Source organism: Strix aluco, chromosome 4 (genome assembly GCF_031877795.1).
Source record: "Strix aluco isolate bStrAlu1 chromosome 4, bStrAlu1.hap1, whole genome shotgun sequence".
In the NCBI taxonomy this organism is placed as follows: domain Eukaryota; kingdom Metazoa; phylum Chordata; class Aves; order Strigiformes; family Strigidae; genus Strix; species Strix aluco.
This window is the reverse complement of record NC_133934.1, coordinates 123,995,492-124,015,483: the sequence shown is the minus strand read 5'-3', so window position 1 is coordinate 124,015,483 and position 19,992 is coordinate 123,995,492. Positions and strand designations below refer to the sequence as shown.

At 41.2% G+C, this 19,992-nt stretch overlaps 1 long non-coding RNA gene across 1 annotated transcript; it reads right to left on the bottom strand.

Moving 5' to 3' along the window:
• Nucleotides 1-1,248: 1,248 nt before the first annotated feature.
• Nucleotides 1,249-19,077, bottom strand: LOC141922012 (uncharacterized). The gene is made up of 3 exons (XR_012622861.1): nucleotides 19,051-19,077; nucleotides 11,386-11,463; nucleotides 1,249-10,721 (listed from the first exon to the last, which is right to left on the bottom strand). It is a non-coding gene; the product is annotated as an uncharacterized LOC141922012 (long non-coding RNA).
• Nucleotides 19,078-19,992: the final 915 nt, after the last annotated feature.

Below are 19,992 nucleotides of genomic sequence, written 5' to 3'. Positions count from 1 at the left end.
TCTCAACTTTTTTTTTATTACTTGTGTTAAATTCAAGTTACGCCCAACATCCTTATCTGTTGCTTTTCAAATTACTTTGTGCTATTTTGAGACAACTCGGGCAGCGAGAGTCAGGGCTATGATGCACCTGGATCGTGTGCCCTTTCAGGATTTATTCTCCCAGGTGGACTAGCTATTGCCTGTTTCTGTGGAATTCATAGTTTTGTAACTGAGTAGACCAAAAACTTCAGCTCCCTCTGAATTTACAGTAATGCCCTCACAGGCATGACTTGGTTCAGTACCAGTCGTGAGGGTGGGGAACTAAAGGATGATTCTGAGGCCTGTTTCATTGCTTTTGTGTGTTTATACACTCTTTTCCTGGTTATCTTGACACTCAGTGGAGTAGGGTCACTGGGTCTGTCTAACGCTTGATTTCTTCAAGATGGTGTGTGCTACATACAGAAATGCACACTGAGGGAGCTTTTGGTTGCCTCCACTTGCTTTCAAGTGTCCGTTGAGCGAGATTCTGCTGTGCTCTGCCAACTCTCTCTGAATTAAAACAGCAGAGACAGGAGCTCTGGTACCGAAGTGTTTGAGGTACACAACCTGTATCTGTTATCTTGCTTCTGAATTAGATTGACACATAACAAATCAATATCCATCACAGTTAAAGCCATGCTTTTCTCCGAGAAGTAGATTTCTCCCTTTTACATACATAACTTAAATAGCAATGGAAGGGGAAAAACCTATGTGGATATCTTAAAATTCTGCAAAAGCACAGCAGCTCTCAGGAGACTCAGGCTTGTATTGCCTCTGAAAATACTTGATTATTTTCTTTTTCTTTTGTGTTGACTTAATTTCAGGTTAATATCCATAAAATAAACATAGATGGAAACCACATGTTAACAAGTAATTAGCATTGCTTGCTTCTATAAACTGCAAATGCTATTTTATAGACCACAGAGCACAGGCAGAATACATATGTCATCGTATAAATAATAATTGTCTTGAAATTAGGCAGGTTAACATGTCTGACTGTATGTAATCTCTTAGGTTAGTTTTGATGTCTCTAAGTTGGCTCCAGCATTGTTAAGAAACATATTTGACCTTTATAAAACTTATGTAATTGAAACTTATGTGCTAGTAGCAGGCATCCAGAAATCATCACCGTGTGAATTGTTTAACCCCAGGGGAAGCTTTCATTCCGGAAGCAGTATCAGATTTTTTTCCAGTAAATGAAAAGCAAAAATCCAGATAGACTACCTCAGTGCAGAAAACAGTGTCCATCTTTATTCAGAGGTGATAGTAAACCTGTTGTACAGTATTTCTGAGCAGCAGGAGATTATCCTGCTGCAAACACATGAAAATAAACTTACTTGCATTTGGCACGTTCCTAAATTTCCTCTTTGTTTCTTTTTCTTTTCTCTGTAAGTGAAATCCAACACTTGCATGCTTACCATCGTTGTTTGAGGTGTGCTCCCATTGAATATGAGCTTGTTGCCTTTTCTTGAAGTACTGTTTTACTATTTCATTTTGTTCAAGTAAAAGAGATGTCAGGATGAGAGAGAAGGAGAGAGCCCGCCCCCCTAAATCCCTGGGCATGACATCACAGGGAATGAAATACTCCAATGAAAGTTAACTCCATCCTGGTCGAAACCAGGACAGTGGGTGATTTCAGCAATTATTTCAGTAGAGTATAGGGTTTGGCCCACACTTTGGGATGGCAGTGGAAATTCTTTGACAAATCTAAAGGTGTCAGTTCATTTCTAGGTGGAATTTATTTAGCCAGTTGTCAGTCCTAAGCTATTTTGTGGCCAGCTTGTATATGGCATGTGTGTTCAAACAGACATAACTGCATATCTGTATTAAAATCTTAATTAGCAAAGATGGTGATACAGGAAAATGTTTTAAAGAGAAAGTGCAAGCTTTCAAACTATGTTTTTGAATGGCAGCTTCCTCTTGGTTAGTGATCTTACGTAGCTCTGTAGGTCATGCTACTGTGTGAAGCAGTATGTTTTGTCATGTGAAGTGCTGGTGCAGAAAGAGGCTTTCAAAGGCGTTAGCGGCCGGGCACCTACACGCTTACGTAGCTGCATCTTGTGCTTTGCGGTAAGGCACCTTGCCCGCTGGAATGGGGGCCAGCCCACGGGTAATGGGGGCTCCGTATGGATGCAGTTAGTTGCCATGTCAGTTATTCAGCAAAGCTTTTGTAGTCCTGAACAAATGGACGCTTTTGGCCCACCTCAGAAAGCTCGTCTGCGTTTGCCATTGCTCACTCGGAATTGCTTCTCTCCATCCCTTCGAAATGGTCTTCTCTTACTTGGCTGCTTGCTCTTTTTTGGGGGGGTAATAGTGAGTTGTGCCTTGATACCTGCTTTTCTGGAGGGGCTGAGTCCTGCCCTTTCCCCCATGTGCTCTCCTGTCCTGTGCACAGCCTGCTGGACTCTGCACTTCTTATTACACCAAGTAGGGGGTGGGAAGCAGAGAGAGGGAGAGAATAAGGGAGGTTGGCCCCTGCCAACGGGGTATCTGTCCAGGGAAGCTCCTCAGATAAGGAGTCAGACCCTCTATCTTTGAAATATGTGTAATGGCTTGTTCTTGAGCTTGATGGAAGCAGGATGGGACCTTAAATAAAATATGCAAGACATAAACACCTTTCAAGCATAAAAGCCAGTTCCTGTTTGTCCGTGAGATGAACAGTTTGGCAGGGCAGTGTGCAAGAGAGGCAGAAGGTGTTTGGTCACAGGGGCTGGATATTCTTAACTGCTGCTAGCGGTGAAGAGAGCCACTGGCCAGGACACGACTGATACCTCTACCCTGCAGGAGCCAGTGGACTTGGGGATTTCACGTGCCATAGAAAAAAGGAAGGCAAAAGTGAGTGTGGTGAGGATAATGGAAGGTAACAATTCGATCTGTGAACTTACAGCTGTCTGTCAGGTGATTATACAGTGCTCCTTTCCTTGGCTGCTTACCAGAACTATTCGCAGATGACCTAACAACCAATTGTGAGGATATTTGGCAACTTCTTGTTTTCTGTTTCCCTTTTCTACACCAGTTTGCAAACTGGCACGGGTGTGTCAGCTAATGGGAGCGGAGTGGGGTTAACTTCAGTTACTGCTGCTGACGGCCTGGCCTCAGCTTGCTGTCATGGTGTTCTGTCCTACATGGATTTCAAGACATGCATTTCTTCAAGTTGTGCGCCTTTAGATACATTGAAATCTGTATTTTGAAAGTTCTCTACTTTTCTGGAAACAGAATGACAGAAAATATTATTCTATATACTCCTGTTGCAATCTTGGCACCAATATTTTTATGGGAATATATTACATTTTCAATTCAATATTAATTTCAGTCTTATTTTCTCATGCTCTGAAGAAAGATTCAATGCTGCTAAGATCCCATAAAGGTACTTGAGCAGCCTGTTGCCACAGGAACTCAGAACTGGCAATGAGAAATGCTGGGAGGAGTTCAGGAGAGTTCTCAGTGCTAATTTAAGGTGATAATTGAGGAAGTCTAATAACAGTGGAAAAAAAAGAAGGTCCAGGGAACTCACAAGACACAAGCGGATCACCAAAGGGGCTGTCGCACCCCAGGCAGCACACTTGGTATTACCGGTACTGACAAGTGTGTTAGACTGCAGCTGAAGCACAAACACAGACCCACAGTTCACTATTCTGGATGCTTTTAATACAGAAATTCTTAATTACTAACGGAGTTGAGTACCTGTGAGTACAATGTATGTCAACACTCGCTACTTCAGATCCAGACTAAAAAATACGGAATGCACACATAGCAGGTGAAGTAGCTGAAGGGACTCACTGAACTTTTACTGGGACTTCTGGGGGGTGCAGTGCCTCTACATCAAGTACAGTGGTTCTGCTTTCTTTCTTTGGTTTCAGTGCTGCAGATATATGAAGAACGAAGGCAGAAAGGTAAACCAGTAGAGCGTTTGTAACACTTTCTTAAACTGTAATTATTCCTGCCAACATTTATTCTGTGCTACTGGATGTAAAGTTTGCATTCAGAGTTTCATGTCTCTTGTTTTAGAGAAAAATGCTTGCTTTCTTTATGTGCTTTTGTTTCTGCTTATCAGAAGCGAGGGAGGAAGAAGTATGGACCCTGGACTGGAAATTCTGGCTCTGTCAGCAACTACCCAGCTGCACATGCCTCTGAATTATGTTCCTGTGTTTGAATCTGGTAACAATTGAAGATGTTTCTTGGGTATTTCGGCATTGCAAAGCCTGCAATACTCACCGGAGTGCTGCAGAGGATACTAGTTGATATGTGAGCTGATTGCCATGTCTTGAAAGAAATTGAGTCTGACATGTTTTAGGATGGGAACTATTACTTATAAATGGAGATCTCAAATGTTGTTTTAAAATTCTTTTACTTGGATATCTAGAGAATGCATAGTGTAACATTTTCTAACAGTAATTTGGGGATCATTTGAAGGAGGAAGCCTCAAGACTTCACTATAACAATGACCTTGGTGAACTGCCTCAATTTAGGATTGATAAATGAGAGGTCAGGGGAAATGGGGATGTTCCTTGCTGACGTACAGTATTTTTTTTAAAGTTTGCGTAGCGGTAGATTTGCAGTAGGAACACATAGAAACAGAGTTGCATTTGCTATGCTACACTTTTTAAAAATGTATACTTCGTATACTTGAACATGTAAATGTAACAATTATGCTACCAATGAGCCCGCAGATGTCAAGCAGTTGTATGTTTCAGCATTAGATCTTTTTGACAAAACTAAGAAGGGAACAATTATACTCGTCATTATGCCAGCACGGCAGAGACAATACCTGTAAGAACAACAGTGTCCTGGATCAACTATGATGGTGTTTGTGCTTCACACCCCCAAAATCTAGTACTAGTCAACCCAGTTTATTAGAAAGAAATGAACATTTAATAAAACAATCTTGTTTGGCTAAATGAAGACATATAATGATGTATGGGTCAGAAGGAATACCTCTAGATAGCAAACCATCAACAAGGTCGTAATAAAGATCTTGGGTAGTCTTCTATATGTGGTATTAGAGTGACAAGAAGATTAAATGATTGTTGGAATTAATTCTTATAGTTGGGTTGAATTTATTGAGTTCTAATTGTTGCAAATGGTAGGAAGTATGAAGGCAATTAAGAAATGTAATAGGAGCACACAGGCTTCTTACCACATGCCAAGGAATGAATGGTGGCATTTTGTTAAAACATCTTGGCTAAAATAAGCCCAAATCCTTATTTATTTTTACTCGTGTTATTATTTTAACATTTCTGTTGTGGTTTATTGCCAGGATGCCTAGACAGTGAGTGAACTGTAACTTGGTTGTTACGAGCTAGCTCGGTGGCATGTGCAGTGAGTGAGAACTTCGCTCTTCCCTTTATGCATTCACCTGCCATCCAGGACACTCGTGTTTCCCAGTTTTCACCTTTTGCTCCAGATGTTCTAAGCCTGCATCTTTACTGTATTTCATTTAAGAATTTGCTCCCATTTATTTTCTAAACTGTTTGAATGCCCCATTCAAATGAGACATAACTGAAGTATTTGTGGTTTCTTACAGGGATGTGTAATGTATTAGACACATTTGCTGATCACTAGATTGATTAACTTGGTAAAGTTAGCACATAGAGAATTACCTATTTATGCATTAATATGGCAGTTTTAACTGTCCTGTCAATACTCCTTAAATACATCAACAAAAAATCCCAAGAGTTGATTATAGTTGACAATTTCTGTAGGTGTGGGTGTTTTTAAAGAGTTTCATTTATGAAGCAATTCTGAAAAGCTCCATAGTATCTTGTAAATGAAAAGCCAGTGTTTTCCAGATGGCTCTATAAATAAATTTGGTAGATGCAGAAATAAATAAAGGTATTTCAGGAGCTCCAGGCGTGTTTTTGCACATAATGCTATGGTGAGCTAACAGAGGAAATGAACTTCCTTCTGTTTGCAAAATAGAAAAACCCTCAAGTTCTTAACGTTTTTTCCACACTGCTGGGCGAGTTAAGCTACGCTGCAGGTTTTTCTTGTTGATCACAGGTTTCCATGTGTACCACGTTCATGAACCCTCCTACAAAACCTCAAGACCACAGTTAGCCCTAGACAGCTCATGCAGATGCAAACCAGAGCGTTCTGCTGGGTCAGAATCCAAGGCATAGGGGAGCAAAGCGTACACATGGAACTGGCCTGGAGCAGAAAATACGAAGAGCAGTTACTGCTGTGTTTGTGTCATCTTTCCATTCTTTTTGCTATTTTTTAAAAGTTGGCTTAACTTACTATGCAATCCGGGGTCATCTTACTACAAAAGAGGAAGAGTTACTGAAGTTCTCGACTATCTCTGAGAACCTCCTGTATTTGTTCCCTGCCTTGCTCTTCTTGATCTCAAACTATTTTTGTTCTTTAGGCAAAGCTGAACTTGACAGTTACCAGGATGATTTCCAGCTCGCCAGCGCAAGCACTGGGACAGCACCAAAGAAACAGGAAACATACTGTTTTAAAATCAATGTTTTTAATCCCCAAACTGCAGGAATGTAACTGAGTGCTCCAAAAGCAGTGTTTTGCTTGCTGACATTTTGGGCCATGTGGCTTCATGCAGCGCATTGAAAAGAGTGGAAAGTGCAGGGTTGCACTCACCTGCCTTGTTACCTGTCTGTGAAGGGATCTCGTGTGTACACACACCTGCTGAAATGGTGGTCTGAGAGCTACTTGGTGTAACAGATCATGGAGGAGCTTCAATCGCTTATGAATGTGATCAGCTAGCAGAAAGGTCTTAATATGGTTGATATTAAAGCAACTGTGTAAGTGGAATGGTCTAAATATACACTTAGAATAATAAACTATTGCTAATCTTCTGGAAGAAAATGGTGCTCTGTCATTCAAAGATTATTTTTCCCAGATTTCAGACAGGATTTAAGGTGGTGTGGTTTTTTTTTTTCCATTATCTCAAGTACAACTAAAATAAACCAGCTTCTTTTTAAAGGTATGTTACATAGTTATTCTCAAGGAGTGAAATTAAAACTTCTAAACTTCAGAACCCAAGCAGAATCTAGGTTTCTAAAAGTGCAGCTTTTTATATCTATAATATGCATTCTGTTTTGTCAAGATTGTTTCATTATTATACATATCATGAGCAGAATGGACTTAAAAATCATTAATATATCAGCTTTTAGAGAATGATACAGAATAGCATCTCTCTTTAGCTTCCCTAAGAAACTCTTCCCTGAGTGCCACTAACTGGCTTCTAACCTGTGTTCCTACCTGCTCATTTTGTTGGTTGTGGCTGGAGGCACCAGCGGAGGCCAAGGCCTCCCTGTACAGATAAACAGCTCTGTACATGCTGTACCTGGTGCTGTATGGGTAAGCAGTGAGTTGTCCTGCCAGAGAGCTTGTTGTTTAAGTGTGTCAAACAGAGAGTGGACATTGTATTTTTCGTTTACCGACAGGGAAAGTGAGGCAAAAAGCTCCCCGGTTGCACATAAGAAATCTCTGCCAGAACTGGATCGGATCCGAGAACTCCTGCTTCTCTCCCTTTCCTCTGCACCACAAGACTGTTGGTGCTTTGGCCTCTTCTGGAGTTTATAATGTTACCAGAAGAGGTAATTTATTTTGTTAATTTAAAGCTTTGAAGCCTCTGTTGAGGTCTAGAACCCCAGAGGACAAAGAAACAAGGAGCATGCAGCTGATGTACTGGAGGGAATAAACCACACATGGACAGAAAAGGAAGGATAAAGAGATGAGGGCACCAGCTAGCCAAGTCACAGTCGTAAAACCAGAAAACCCTAACCTTTCCCCAGCCCCTTAACAATTTTTGTCAAGCTTTTGCAGACAGGGGTGGCAGGGAGGGGGATGCGCGCATGGCTTTAAAGAATTCTTGAAAGAGAACAAAGTCATGGTTTGGTGGTGGCTTCCTGAGAGTCCTCGGGGAGAGTGAGGGGTGGCAGCAGGGGAGAAAGCAGGAAAACGTTCATTTGAAAGTCAGACAAAGAGGTGATGGAAACTCCTACTAGATGTGTATCAGCCAGGCAGGAGTAAGACAGGTGTAACCCGTGTGGCCTGTCATGTGCCCCATCAAGGTTAAATTGCAAACTCAAGGGCTTCTGTAGGGACAGCAGGGGGACACTGAGGCCCCAGAGTCGTGTCTTCCTACAGCAGAAAGCCTCGGAGAGATTGCATGGCTCCAAAATGTGCGGTGATGTAGGGATACCTCTGTGGGGTGTGAGACTGCAGCACTGTGCTGCAGGCGACAGATGGGTAACGATGAACCTTCACAGGACCCAGTGGGCAACACTTTGGAGGGAGGGGAGGAAAAGGCAAGATAACTGCAAACAAGGTGTGCAAGAGGAGCAGCAGCAGAGGGGCAGCCAGTGTCAAATGTGACAGGACGGAGGAGGAAGCAGCGCTGTTTGGGAATTGGCCAAGACGTCATCCATGGTATTTTATGATGATGCCCTGCAATGTGATCTCTGTTTACATTTTAATAGATCCATTTAGCAAACGCAGTGGTAGGATTCCTGCCAGCTCTGTTCAACCAACTTTGTTTTCCTTGCTAATGAGCACCAGTGGAAGGCAAGCACAGACAAGCAACTGCTTGTGCCAGTCCCACAGGCAGCTGTGCCTGCGTGTGGGGGAAGCGGGGCTCAAGTTTGTGCTTAGCTCAACTTCTCTCCCCTGAGTAAGGATTTCTGCCAAGCTCTGCCCTCAGACATCTTTACCCTGTGCACCTGTATGCACGTGTCATGTTACTGGAGTACAAACTGTCCCAGTAAAACACTGCAGAGCTCGGCCCTGCTTTCTCTCCCCCTGCCCAGCCACACACCTCTGAGGCCACATCACAAACGTCATGAGTTGCCCATTTTGCACAGCTCAGCAGCTTACAGCTGGGGAACCCTGAAGTGGGATCTGCTTGATGGAAACTCAAGGCAGCTCAGCAGACATGGCAGTGCCTGCGTGACTGCTACACAGCTTCAGTAGGTGGCAAAAAATTTCCAATTGCAGAGTGTAGCTCAACAGCAAGTGATTCAGGTTGAGTGCAAGAGGCAGAAACCTGTTCAGAGAGAGTCTGAGTGTTGGTAGAAAACTCCAGTTGGTGATCCTAAGTAGCCCTGAGATAAAGTTGAACGGAGGCTTTTTACCATGGGTGATGTTAAAGCAATCTTGTTAGGTTTTTGAGTGCTTTTGTCCTTAAAGAGCCAGAGGGGAGAGCATTAACAGTGAGTCTGAGGCAGGGATATGAAGGAGATGGCATGAACTGAGAGACCATGGGGCACAGAGAGGCTGTCACCTTCTGACCTCTGTTGTAGTGACTTGACTTGCCCGCTCTGCTCCTCTGTGGATTTTCTAAACAGTGGTAGCTCCTTAATACCACGCACACTTGGGGTAACAGTGTGAGGTGTGTGCAGAAGCCAAGGCTGTGCTTCGTTGACATTGCTCATTATGTAAGAAGACCTGATAAAATAAGTTTATTTCATTTCACTTAAGTTGGATAAACACATGGAGCTCTCATGCAGGTCTGGTTGCTAACAATTTAGTAGTGTTGTATTTAATGCTGTAAAGGCAATGACAATGAAAATTCATCATTCTTAGAAACCAGGGTAGGTCTTAAATGGTTGTGATCATCACAGCCTCCATCACAGGAAGGCTGGAGATGGTTTTTAGTACTGTATCAGGTCTGGCTGAGGTGGAGCTGATTTTCCCCATCACAGCCCTCTTAGTGCTGTGCTCTGTCTCGGTAGCTGGAAAGGTGTTGATAACACACCAGTGTGTTGGCTACTGCTGGGTGGTCCAGGCACAGCATCAGGGCTGTCTCTCCAACATTCCCCCTCATCAGTAGGCTGGGGGTGGGCAACATCTTGAGACGGGACACAGCCAGGACAGCTGACCCGAACTGACCAGAGGGGTATTCCATACCCTGTGGCGTCTGCTCGGCAATAAAAGCTAAGAGAAAGGAGGAGGAGTGGGGGGAACTTGTCATTATGACATTTGTCTTCTGGAGCAACCACTACACCTACTGAAGCCTTACTTCCCAGGAAGTGGCTGGACATTGCCTGTTGATGGAAAGCAGAGACTAAATCTTTTGTTTTCCTTTGCTTCCACGCACGGCCTTTGCTTTTGCTTTATTAGGTTGTCTTTATTGTGACCTATTAGGTTTTTTTCCATCTTATTTTCTTCCCCGCCCTGTCCTGCTGAGGGAGGGGAGTAGTAGAGCGGCTTGGTGGGCACCTGGCATCCAGCCAAGATCAACCCACCACAAGCACACGTTTAGGTTTTCCCCAAGCCATGGAAACCACAAGACACAAACCCTAAAACCTTCTGAAAAATGTTAATTGGGAAGCAAAGTCACATATTGCCTTCCTCTCCCTTGTATACTTTAATAACATGGGAAAAAACCTCCTCACACAACTGCAGCCCTCACCTCTTGAGATGCTCTCAGGTGGAGCGAGGGCAGCTGTTGCCCTTTCAGAAAATGGTACAAATCCCCTGGTGCAATGCTGCCTCTGAATCCTTTGTGATATTTATACTATATTTGTATATTATAATGCTTTGTAATAAAATTATACTCTGGGGTGTTTGGGGTGTACCAGTGCAATTCCAAGGGCTTCAGTCACCTGCATTGATGCCAGTATTGCATGGGGCAACTGGTAGGAGACTCACCTGTGAGACAAGCTGGTGGTGGTGATGTCACTGTACCACTTGCACCATGAACCTCCTTCAGACTGTGCTTACTGAAGTGGATTCCCTTAGTCCTGGGATGTTGGAAATGAAATAATGAGTTTTTCCAGAAATGAAATGGGGTTGGTCAAGCTGGCAGCTCTCAGTGAGACACAGAAGTGAGACTCAAGAAAAAAACCCCAACGCTAGTTCATTGTGAAAATTATAGTCATTTTGAGGGCACTTTTGGTGTTCTGTAAGTGGGGTAGTGGTACCAGACTTTACACTTACTGACTGACTATGTAAAAGAAACTTACCTAATGTGTTTTTCATCTGGGACTAAGAATTTGCCAATTTCTTCCTGTCCTCAGTTAACTTAGCCTGACCCAGATCTAGACTTAGCTCCATAAGACAACTTTTTCATTAATTTCAACGTTGTCTAAATGTTTGGAGTAAAAATTTGTATTTCAATGTCTTCCCCGATGTTTGTTTTACCGTTGTTTCACTCTTATTGAAGTTTTGCATTTGTTACTTTCTCTGTAAGTAAACAAAGAGTAAGTGCCAATATCATTACCTACCTGCAAGTTGTAAATCCTTAGTTGGCTTGAAATGTGCACCTAGCAACACAGCCTGCATTAGTAACGTAGAAATATACACAACAGACTGAACTCTACAAATAGTTGTCATTTCCCTAACTTACGGTGCTTTAACTCAAGTACAGTACATAATACAGCTTGTGTACCACTGAAATCTACTCACATATGAAAAACTTCCATCGTTAAATGCATAGAACTCAGGCTTCAGCCATGTTTAGAATTTCTTTTGGAACAGAGGCTTCTGTAAATACATTAGAATTAGTGGTAAAATTAATTAACAGCCAAGAATATAAGTATCTAATCCTGCCACACGTCTGTGAGAACTGCTGAATTCAGGTTTGGTGGGATGACTACACAGAGTGGGAGTCCTAAACTCGTCAATATTTTCCTTGCAGAGATCATAATGTAGAGGAAAAAAAAGCGACCCCCTCTCCCCTGCAGCATGTTGTTGTTTACATGTGTATATTATAAAAGTCAATTCTCTGTAGAATTATTTTCCACATAACATTAAAATTATAGGAAGCTTACAGTCTCTCTGAAGTGCATGTGAGTGTGGGCCATCTAAAGACAGGGTGTCTGCGCTGCTCTGAGGGGTATGTGCTGCTTTGGGACCTTAGGTTCAAATATGATCCCCTAGAAAGTACAAGGCTGGCTCCATGGCCTCTCCTCCACAAGACCCTGTAGTCCTTCACCTCTCCCACACGCTGGAGAAAACCACAGGAGAGAAAAGAGAAGGTTGCAGAGAGGGTGCTTATCCCTGCTTGAACAGCCTGTGGGCACTGCAGACTCTGCTCTTCAGTTGAGTGCATACAGGAATAAAATTTGGTAATAACAATATTTATTACAATAATCAACTTATGACAGGACGAATGCCTGGGAGCTGAAATTGGACATAATTCAAATTAGAAATAAGGTACATTATAATGGCAGAGGCCAGAATTAACCATTCCAGCAACTTGCCTACAGCCATGCAAGACCATGACACTGGAAATACTAAAATTAAGACTGGATTTTCTTTACAAGAAATGACAACTACTCATTTACTACAGCATCATGTTTAGACACTGATAAATATTTTCTTTTTTTCTCCTCAAAGTAATTTCACTGACAAAATACAGAATGGATCTTTTAACTCTTTAGCTAGGAGTATTAACTTTCATTGAATTCTTCTCCCTTCTCTTCCTCCCAGTTGAGAAATTTTCACTCTTGTTAATTCACTTTAATGATTCTCACAAAGGCATCATGCCCTCTACACTCCCATAAACTCTCTGTTTTCCTTAATTCGAAAGATTAAATGTTTGAACTTCAAATTCAAACACTTAAAAAGATGAAACCATCTCCCTTAAAACACCTGTACTAGCCTGACCTTTCTAAATCTGGCTCTGAAGTGACACTTGAGCCATCAGCAACACTGGATTGTTTCAGAACTGTGTGGATATGGTCCGTGCTGCAGGTGCAGCTCTGTGAGTGCAGAGTCGCGTTTGTTTAGTGTCTTTGTCTTAGTTTTTGAGTACTTTTCATAATAAAACTACAGACAAGAGCTCCTCTGCACTAAGGAAGGAGCCAAAGGAGCTGAAGGAGCCAAAGGATCAAGTAGCTTTTGCAACCATTTCCCTGTTCACTTGGTTGCCTTGATAGCAGCATGTCATGAAAGCATTCCCAGCTCTGAACGGATGTTGGAGGGATTTGGTGAGTACCAAAAGAGCAACTTGTGTAAAGAGATAGTGGAGCAATTACCAAAGCAATTGCTGAGGAAGATGCCATAACTGTTAGTAAAGAATCTCCACATGTAGGACAGTGTCACCCTAAGCAAGAAAGCTCCAGATTTCACCTTCCGGAGCAGAACCAGGTGCTCCACCTGGAGAATGAAGATATATCATTATTTAAGCAACTACTCCAGAGACACCTTAACATTACTGCCTCCTGCTGCTCACTGCCGCGCTGGGACAGGCTCAGCGCTCGCTGGGTTCGATAAGGGACTGAAGGAAGGGTAACACCTCAGTTTTGGCTTACAGAGGGTGCCTGTGCGTGTCTGTGGTGTATTTTCCATTTGTTTGGCTCAGGTGTATCATTTATCAATTTTCAGGGAAAACCTGCAAAACTGCAGTAACTTGATGCATCCCGGGACATGGGAACGACCAGAAGCTAGTAAAGGACAGTATGGGGGCCAGTTCTTTCCTCCTTAGAATGATGCATGAATACACTGAAGGTTTTTAACTTGCATTTGTAACAGAGACGAGAGCAGCAGGAACAAAGATATATTTAAATACATACTTCTATATTTCATAACTATATTTAAAAGGTGTTAAAGAACAACAAAGTTATGGGCGAAAATGATCCTGAGAAAGAAACGGAAAAGAAATAAGCAGTTCACAGGAAGAGGGAGAACTATGAGATGGGAGAAACTTGGCTGTGTATCGCATTGAGTAGTGGTTTTTTACAGTCTAATACATGTATGTTTGACTATGGTATATTTGCCCCGATTTCCTCTGAAGCACTGCGAAGGAATAGTTCTGGTTAAGCTAAAAACAATGGAGAAATGGGTGGTATTTCTAGAGGAGAGGTATTTTTCACTTACTGGGAAGGTTTCAGAATTCTGCTTGCAACATTGTTGGCCCTGGTTCCTCTCTCTTGTTTATATTTTGAATTTTCAAGTCACATACTGAATTATGCCAAGTGACAGAAGGGAAAATGTCTGTGTGGAGCAAAGTCATGCTCCCACGAGGAACTGGCTTCCTTGGCATATCAGTGTTTTCAGGCACTAGTGACCCTCTGAGCAAAAAACGGAAAGAAGAAAGATGAGCCAGATTTTCAGACAGGCACGCACAATTAAACACATTTGAATGTGCCTTATTTACGCTCGTAAGGCGTTATTTGTATTTCTCTTCTGAACAGTTTGAGCCTACTGTAACCTTCTTTAATAGCCACAGAGGTTGCTGCCCTCTTCAAGGGCTTGATTAGCTGGACGGTGCTTTCATCCCTTCCAGCAGCGATGGAGCCGCTGACTGGGTAGAATAGATTCTGGGCAGCTGTAAGGCAGGCACAGTAGTTACAAGTTAATAGGGGAAAAACATGAGCTAGACGTAGGATACACATATAATGCAGGATCTGTGCATGAGTATGGAGCAAGAAGGCGAGAGGCTGAGTGTGATTACTAAAGGCTTCTGGCAGCACACATTTTAGGCTGTGATTACAATTAGCATTTTCAGATGCAGTTTCTCTCCCACTTAAAATTTGCAAGACTGTACATATGGCCCATTGCTTCTTAATACAGCAAACATCTGTAGGAATTATATATGCTCTCATGACTTGGCTTACACTTGAATCCAACTTTCTGGGTGAGGAATAACTGCTTTTGAGGACTCATTTGACCACTGATATAATTCATGATATTTTTACTCAAGCACACTTGTGCCAGAACGGTAATTTTTTGTACAGAGAGAAAAGTTATTCTGCTTTTGTATATATCTATAATAGTATAAACTACCTAATAGTATAAACTACTTAACAGTATAAACCTATATATAGGTTTATACTATTGTCCAGCTCCCCAGGTGAGAAAATAAGTCTACATGCATAAACATGTGTCTTAGTGTAATAAGCAAAATGGTTCACGGATGCTTTTGCTGAGTTTGAAAAATTCAGTGAGAAAGCTGAAGAGCACAGCTGTGGTAAAAAATTGCAAAAAAAAAGGGCAAGTAGAAGATAAACTTTGTCATTTATAGTTTATTTAAAAAAACCTGCAAGGGGGTCAGTACAAGCAGTCCTCCAATCTTTCTTCTGGATTAAAGAACCAAAACAAGAACTGGAATATTGCAATTAGCAAGATATACTAAATTATTGCAGAGTTCAATGAATGCAGGTAGTCCACCTGATTTCAGTGCCCATCTTTCTGTGTCCAGGATACATAAGCCAAAGCAAATGGAAACTCCTCTCTATTTAATGGAAAATGTTGATAGGTTGTTTTTTTCTGTAATATTGATTTTTCTGAGCACAACCTTTTGTAAAAAACCCATCATCTCAAGAAACTCTTTGGCTGCATACACCAGTCAATGACACTTAGTCCCATTAGTGAGAAAATGGACACAACCACCTAGGGAGTCTCTCTTCAAGGAAACAGAAGAAGCTGTTGGAAGACAGGCTGAACAGAGTCTCATCTCTTACTCAAACTAGTTGGAGATTTTGACCAACAGTGTATTCTGTTTAACCACAGACAAACTACTCCATGAGGATGTTCCCATTATGGGGAGTTATACAAAAATTATCATCATTGTGACCAGAACGCTGGTGAGACCTATAAAACCTCTGGTTTTACAGTTCTCGTCTCCTGGGTTGCTCTGAAATGACCAGATAGTGAATTGAAGGTCAAGATGGCTCATGATAAAGTGACAGAGTGCAATAGACATGGTACAAAACATCTTAAAATACAATGAAATTGGGCTTAACAATACTTTGTTAAAAAAATAATGAATTGTAAAGGAAATTGGAAATGTAAGTAACTTTGACTTAGGAAATGATAAAGACTCGATGGGTTTTGGAGTGTGACCAGTCTATCGGATCCTTAATGAAAATATGCATTTGAGACCCACCGGGAGCCTTATACATTGGTATGATGGAGGAAAATACCCCATGATATACGCCCACTGTGTACTGGGTTTTCGTGAATTAGAGAGGTTCTGGCTGATGAAGGCACACAAGGCTAGCTAATGCTAGACTAGCCTGCACTCAGCCATTTTGGTAAATAGTGTATTTGGAGGAGAAACATCAGAAATTTCTTAATTCTTCAGAATTACTTCCTAAACAAATGATGTAATTTTTAGGGCCTCTGAATGCAACAGAACAGATGTGTAGCCCATTGAAGATCACCCATGCAAAAAAGCTAGTACACAAGTTCTAGAAGAATGCAAGTGGGTCTTTCAAAAGCTTTTTCCTTTGATGCTTAATACTGAACATGCAATGGAAAGTGGGCACAGGCAGCTGAGATCAAGCCTGTTATTCAGTAGAGAAAAGTTTTAAACAAGAAAAGATGAAGCCCACTCCCAAATTGCTTTTCTCTCAGGACAAAACATCCTCAGCATTGTTTTCAAGACTTAACAGAGACTACTTGCCTGGACTTGCAGCCAAAGTAGCTCCCTTCCCATTGCTTCTTTTTAGGAAAAAAATGAGATGGGAATGTGTCCCTGCACACACACATATACAGGGTCAAGTCTCAAGCTGGCATTGCTGCTAAGTCACTGGGGCAATTGAAGTGGGGCTTCAACCCCAGAGATGGGGTTAAAGCACTGACAACATCAGTGTACTCCTGCTGCAGGGAAATCAGGCTAAGACATACACCTGTGGCCTGTCTTGAACATCAGCTGAGGTATCTCCTGCTGATTCTGCCAGAATCCTGATCAGGGACTGGCTCTGAGCAGTAAGGTGAGATCCAGTCATTCTAAGAAATACCATCTAGCTCCAAAAAATAGTTATTCTCGGGGTAAAAAGTAAACATGCAAAGATTCTAACAAACAGAAATATTGTACAAAGGACCTTCAGGCTTGACGATCAAGGACCTACATGTGGAAGCTGTTATCAGCCCACCCGCAGCTTTGGATGGATCAGCAATGTAAGGTATGCCCCACTGTACATCCATTCCAAAAAGCAAGAGGGTCTGAGCTCTGAAGAGTCTCCATGTAGGACTGATCTGGGATCTGGGCTAAACGGCTTTGTGGCTAGATCAGTGTTCCCACCTGCAAGAAGTATACTGGGTTTGGATTCCAGAAATAAGTCTGTTGCATGGGAAATGTGAGCCATCCTATTCAGCACAGTTTGTAAAAGTAGCAGCCATCTGTTGGGGTTTATAGAAGGCTGAGAAACACAGGATGTTTACTTTTATTCAGATGTGCAGTGGATGTGCCTTGTACGAGCAGACTTGTTACAATACTAATAAAACAACTGGGACATTAAGCTCAAGAGAAAAGCTCGTTTTATGTAGTAAAATTGTACTTGAGCAAGACAGAAAGCATTACAAATATACATGCACACTTGCATATACATAATCATTTAAGTAAAGGTCAGCAGAAAACAGGCCAGACAGAAATTCTGAACAAATACAGCACTAACTCTGAGACTAAACTGATTGCTTTCTGAGATGTTTTATGGAAACCACTCCTGAAAGAAACAATCTACAAAAGGTAAGATAAGGAAGGGTCCAATTTCAAAATAAACCTACATGGCTAAATTATGAGCTGAGATTAATTTAGATAAACTCTCCAAAAGGGGATTTGGCATTACCGCCAAAACTGAAACGTGGGTGCGTACAGTGTGAATCCAGGACCTCTAAAGATGAGGCAGAGGCATTCCCTTATGATTGATAGTGATGAGCAAGGCCACATAAGACACTCGAGAGGGAACTGGGCTCAGGTGTCTTCGACTGCAGGAAAATGTCATCCACAATGTGAATAACTTCATGCTGCTGCGAATGTTAACTACCAAAGGGGAAAAATTCCCATGAGAGTTCAGAGGATGCAAGCAGAATTCTGCAAATGCTAAGAGAATGAATCCAAGAAGTAACCAAAGATGCAGATGGAGACACTGGCAAACAGCATTAGCAACAGCTAAGGTTGTTTTTGCCAACAAAGGAAAAAGTTAAGTATAGTAAATCAAATAAAATTAAACATGTAGCAGCAATAGATGCCCTACTTTTTTCTGCAAATGTCTTTTACCATTTTTTTTCCCAGGAGGTAACGAGTATTTTTGTAAATCTCAGTTGAAAGCAGACTACCTTACTTATATTTCTGTCTAATGGCTTGAATAAGCAGATAGCATTTCTGATGGCAAATATCTTTGCAACTAAACTAAAATAAAAGAATTCTGTGTATATGGCATTCTAGTTGAAATATCCTGTAGATGATCACCAGCAGGACCAACACTAGATGGTAATTTTCTTGAAGAAACAATTTGAACGGGATGATAGGCAATGGTACCATATGAAAGCTCTGGCATGCGTATTTGTTAGAATTCTGTCAATTTGTTAAAAACAAAGAAGTGAGTTGTACTGGGGAACAGGAGGCAAGTTAAATTGCTTACATATATGTATCAAAACAGCTTGCTAAGTGCAATGCTACCAAGAATTATGACAAAATCGCTAAAGCATATTCATTGTTGTGTATTAGAATAGTAGTGTGCAACTTCCTATAACATCCCAAAGAAAAATAGCTGGATCACATTGGGAAAAGGCCTGAGGTGGGTTTCAGTGGGTGTGGAATTACATTTGATGCGATCAGAACAGTTTGAATGTCAAGGAATTAAATTCTGGATCAAAACCTGTGTACTTTGGAAGAAAGTTTGGTAACTCAGAAAGGATGTTTTATGTAGATGGAGAAAATTTATTTTCATATTTTCCAGGATGTGGCTTACATAATTTTTTAAGACCCTAAATGAAGCTGCAGTGAGCTTTCAAGAAAGAAACCAAAGACCATAATATGAATTTGACCTAGGTATAAATTAGTGAAAAGAAAAAAAAAAATCACATTTTAAAATTGTACTCAAGCAGGCATTGAACAGCATTGCCCAGGATTATCTCACACTCAAGCTACAAGATGGTGATAAAATTTCACGAACTAAGCTCTACAAAGATTATAGGTCTAACAAATTTGTTTCAACAGCCCATCATTAAAACCCAGTGACTGCAAGACACTGGAATTATTCTAAAGCAAACTTGCAGGGAGGAGCTTGTTTGAAGGGCTCTCATTAGCCATTTGTGTACTAAAAGCTCTCAATATTAGAATGTCATTGTCTAGCGTATTTTTGATGGACTTTAATACATGAACTACAGATGTGCACCTACAGAATTGCAGTTGGAGATGAATCTTCTCAGAGGTAGGAGCTCACCTAGAAAGACACATATTAGAACTAAACATGACTCAGAAGTGCACAATTCCGTTAAATATTTATTTATTCAAGATGAGCGAACAGTCTATGTGATCTGATTATTTTTTATCTCTATTTGAGCTGAAATGGCTCAAGGGGGAGCCATAATTTCTTTGAATGTACTAAATATAGCTTAAGATGAATTTTCCAGAGGTGTCTGCTGGTGCTGCTTGGTGCCTTAGCTCCTCCTTGCATCTTCTTAAAAAGGAAAATCTCAACTCTTACTTTTGATCTTCTCTCATTCAAGTCTTGGCTACTGATTCTTGCTGTAAATTTTTCCAAGACCCACCTGACACTGGATAATGTTGAAAATTCTCTAAGTGTGGGGACTGGATAGCATGTCAAAGAAGCCACTCAATAATGATGCCAAATCTTATCATACATATCACAGATTTTATATTGGCTCAAATTCTTCTATATTTACTGAGTTGTCTTACCCTAAATCTGGTGTCTAGACTTCTCTATAGAACAGATTTTTAAAGTTGATAGTGGTGCATTTTTATTTAGCGGCAAATAAGCTTCTACACTCATTAATGTGTTGTATATGTAATGTATGTGCAATTATGGTAGCCTGTTAAAGTACAAGGACAATTTAATCTCCTTGGTACCCTTGGGCATCTGTTTTTTAAAATTTAGTTTTATTTGAACCTCTTCATACCTTTTGCCTCTATAACAGGATGTGAAAGCTTGTAATATTCCATCTTGCCAGGTAACACAAGGAGAATTAATACAAAGCAGTTTTGAAAAATAAGTCACTCATTCACCCATCTCCAGTCCATCCAAGATCTTGACAGATCTCTATCAAATTCAGCCCAAATTTTTTTTCTTCTGAGCTCAAGATACCCAGTGTATTAATCCT